This window comes from Lampetra fluviatilis, chromosome 48 (genome assembly GCF_964198595.1).
Source record: "Lampetra fluviatilis chromosome 48, kcLamFluv1.1, whole genome shotgun sequence".
In the NCBI taxonomy this organism is placed as follows: domain Eukaryota; kingdom Metazoa; phylum Chordata; class Hyperoartia; order Petromyzontiformes; family Petromyzontidae; genus Lampetra; species Lampetra fluviatilis.
Genome location: NC_136322.1, coordinates 8,237,895 through 8,242,602, shown reverse-complemented (window position 1 = coordinate 8,242,602; position 4,708 = coordinate 8,237,895).

The window sequence follows — 4,708 nt, the reverse complement described above, 5'->3', positions numbered from 1 at the left end:
TGGGGGGAGGAGGTGGAGGAGGAGGTGGAGGAGGAGGTGGAGGAGGGGGGGGAGTGGAGGAGGAGGGGGGGAGGAGGAGGAGGAGAGGTGGAGGAGGAGAGAGGGGGGGGAGGAGGAGGAGGAGGAGAGGTGGAGGAGGAGGAGAGTGGAGGAGGAGGTGAGGAGGAGATGGAGGAGGAGGAGGAGGAGGAGGTGGAGGAGGAGGAGGAGGGGGAGGAGGAGGAGGAGATGGAGGAGGGATGGAGGAGGAGGTGGAGGAGGAGGAGGAGGTGGAGGAGGTGGAGGAGGGGGAAGGAGGAGGAGGTGGAGGAGGAGGAGGAGGTGGAGGAGGAGGAGATGGAGGAGGAGATGGAGGAGGAGGAGGAGGTGGAGGAGGTGGAGGAGGGGGAGGAGGTAGAGGAGGGGGGAGGAGGAGGGGGGAGGAGGGGGGAGTTAGGAGGAGGAGGTGGAGGAGGAGGAGGTGGAGGAGGAGGAGGTGGACGAGGAGGTGGAGGAGGAGGAGGTGGAGGAGGAGGGGAATGAGTGAGGAGGCAGTAGGAGCTGTGGGTGGATGGCTAGGGCTAGGGTTAGGGTGGTGGTGGTGGTGGTGCGTGTGGCACTTTCAGGGGCTGCGCTTCTGCCGTGCAACCCGAGACTTCCACCCTGGCGCGTTCGAAACCTGACGCCCGCGACCTCGGCTGGCGCTCATCACCTGAACTACCCTGGCCCACTCCCCCACCACCATTCAACATCCACATCACGTCCTTGTTGCTGCTGTTGTTGTTATTGTAGTTGTTGGTGGTGTATTGTTGTTGGTGGTGGTGTTAGTTGTTGTTCCAACACCCCCCCCCCCCTGCCGCTCCTCCGATTAGCACGGTTTGGCTATGTCAGGGGTTCAATATATGTACACATTGGGATACACACACTATACACTACACTACTATACACTACACTACTATATACTGCACTTTACACTACACTATACACTACTATACACTACTATACTACTACACTATACACTACACTATACACTACACTATACACTACACTACTATACACTACACTATACTACTACACTATACACTACACTATACACTACACTATACACTACTATACACTACACTATACACTACACTATACACTACACTACTATACACTACACTACTATATACTGCACTTTACACTACACTATACACTACTATACTACTACACTATACACTACACTATACACTACACTATACACTACACTACTATACACTACACTATACTACTACACTATACACTACACTATACACTACACTATACACTACTATACACTACACTATACACTACACTATACACTACACTACTATACACTACACTATACACTACACTATACACTACACTACTATACACTACACTACTATACACTACACTTTACACTACACTATAGACTACACTATACTACTATACACTACACTATACACTACTAAACTACTACACTTTACACTATTCTACACTACTATACACTACACTATACACTATTTTACACTACACTATTATACACTACACTATACACTACACTACTATACACTACACTACTATACACTACTACACTATACACTACACTACTATACACTACACTACTATATACTGCACTTTACACTACACTATACACCTACACTACTATACACTACACTATACACTACACTACTATTACTACACTACTATACACTACACTATACACGACACTACTAAACACTACTATACACTACACTACTATACACTACACTATACACTACTATACTACTACACTATACACTACACTATACACTACTATACTACTACACTATACACTACACTACTATACTACACACTACAACACACTACACTACTATACACTACACTACTATACACTACACTATACACTACACTATACACTACACTATACACTACACTACTATACACTACTATACTACTACACTATACACTACACTACTATACACTACACTACTATAAACTACACTACTATACACTACAATATACACTACACTATACACTACACTACTATACACTACTAAACTACTACACTATACACTACACTACTATACTAATTCTAGATTTGAAGCTTTCGTGACTGCAAGGATTCAAATTCTTAGTTTTTTTCGGTAAAGTCACGTCGGTAAAACATCAAAATTAATGAAAAAAAAATTAAAAAAAATCACGACGTTTCGGAGGCAACACAAGCTTCCGTCTTCAGGTGGAACCGTCACAGCCACGACAGCTGTATCAAGTAAATGAGAGATTAGAAGAGATACCACTCCGTATATATAATGGTTGAGGGGGGGGGGGGGAAGGGCCAGGAATGGCCCACTTTAATTGTTATGGTAAGGTGAGGCTTGAGACTACGAATAGACTACATAACAAAAGACTGAGCCTTCATTATGGAGAGGTTCGGTTTGTGACTACGCCTAGCCTACATAACAAAAGTGTGAAAAAAGAAAGCTAAACCTGGTAAAACAAAACCTGCAATAGTTTTCTGTCAAATAAGATGGTCCAAATACTATAGTAGTGTAGTGTATAGTAGCATAGTGTATAGTTTAGTGTATAGTGTCCAGTAGTGTATAGTGTAGTGTATGGTAGTGTATTGTATAGTAGTGTATTGTATAGCAGTGTATAGTAGTGTAGTGTATAGTGTAGTGTATAGTAGTGTATTGTATTGTAGTATAGTGTATAGTAGTGTAGTGTATAGTAGCATGGTATATAGTAGTGTATAGTGTATTGTATAGTAGTGTATAGTGTAGTGTATAGTAGAGTAGTGTATAGTGTATAGTAGTGTATAGTAGTATCGTGTATAGTATAGTGTAAAGTAGTTTACAGTAGTGTAGTCTATCTTAGTATAGTATATGGTAGTATAGTGTAGTGTATAGTGTAGTAGTATAGTAGTAGTGTAGTAGTATAGTAGTAGTCGTGTATAGTAGTGTAGTGTATAGTAGCATAGTATATAGTAGTGTATAGTGTAGTGTATAGTAGTGTATGGTGTAGTGTATAGTAGTGTAGTGTTTAGTGTATAGTAGTGTATAGTAGTATCGTGTATAGTATAGTGTAAAGTAGTTTACAGTAGTGTAGTCTATCTTAGTATAGTATATGGTAGTATAGTGTAGTGTATAGTGTAGTAGTATAGTAGTAGTGTAGTAGTATAGTAGTAGTCGTGTATAGTAGTGTAGTGTATAGTAGCATAGTATATAGTAGTGTATAGTGTAGTGTATAGTATACAGTAGTGTAGAGTGTAGTGTATAGTGTAGTGTATAGTAGTGTATAGTGTAGTGTATAGTAGTGTATAGTGTAGTGTGTAGTGTATAGTAGTGTATAGTGTAGTGTATAGTAGTGTATAGTGTAGTGTATAGTGTAGTGTATAGTAGTGTATAGTGTAGTGTGTAGTGTATAGTAGTGTATAGTGTAGTGTATAGTAGTGTATAGTGTAGTGTATAGTAGTGTATAGTGTAGTGTGTAGTGTATAGTAGTGTATAGTGTAGTGTATAGTAGTGTATAGTGTAGTGTATAGTGTAGTGTATAGTAGTGTATAGTGTAGTGTGTAGTGTATAGTAGTGTATAGTGTAGTGTATAGTAGTGTATAGTGTAGTGTATAGTAGTGTATAGTGTAGTGTATAGTGTAGTGTATTGTAGTGTGCCGTGCCTAGTCGCGTCAATTCCACATTCTCGTGACGGGAGCCAGCATACATCCGAATGTCACGCAAACGTTACGTTGTTATTAAATCCTCCTCCCAACCAGCCGGTCTCTTAAAATGCTTCTCACCGTCATCATTATCATTGTGAAGAGTCGTGGTCCCTCCCTACAAAACCACAACGCAGACAGCACCAGCCCCAACTCGGACCGCACCCGGCCAGCCAGCCCCCCAATTATCAGCCCACTGCAAGTCGACACATCAGCACCACCTAATGCCCTTGTCTGTCTCTCTCTGTGTGTCTCTGTGTGTGTGTCTCTGTGTGTGTCTCTGTGTGTCTCTGTGTGTGTCTTTGTGTGTCTCTGTGTGTCTCTGTGTGTCTCTGTGTGTGTCTCTCTGTGTCTCTCTGTGTGTCTGCCTGTGTGTCTCTCTGTGTGTCTCTGTGTGTCTCTGTGTGTCTCTGTGTGTGTCTCTCTGTGTGTCTCTGTGTGTCTCTGTGTGTCTCTGTGTGTGTCTCTGTGTGTCTCTGTGTGTCTCTCTGTGTGTCTCTGTGTGTCTCTGTGTGTGTCTCTCTGTGTCTCTGTGTGTGTCTCTCTGTGTCTCTGTGTGTGTCTCTCTGTGTCTCTCTGTGTGTCTGCCTGTGTGTCTCTCTGTGTCTCTGTGTGTGTCTCTCTGTGTCTCTGTGTGTCTCTCTGTGTGTCTCTGCGTGTCTCTGTGTGTCTCTCTGTGTCTCTCTGTGTGTCTCTGTGTGTCTCTCTGTGTCTCTCTGTGTGTCTCTCTGTGTCTCAGTGTGTCTCTCTGTGTCTCTGTGTGTCTCTCTGTGTCTCAGTGTGTCTCTCTGTGTCTCTCTGTGTGTCTCTCTGTGTCTCTGTGTGTCTCTCTGTGTCTCTCTGTGTCTCTGTGTCTCTCTGTGTCTCTGTGTGTGTCTCTCTGTGTCTCTCTGTGTGTCTCTCTGTGTCTCTGTGTGTCTCTCTGTGTGTCTCTCTGTGTCTCTGTGTGTCTCTCTGTGTCTCTCTGGGTCTCTGTGTGTCTCTGTGTGTGTCTCTCTGTGTGTCTCTCTGTGT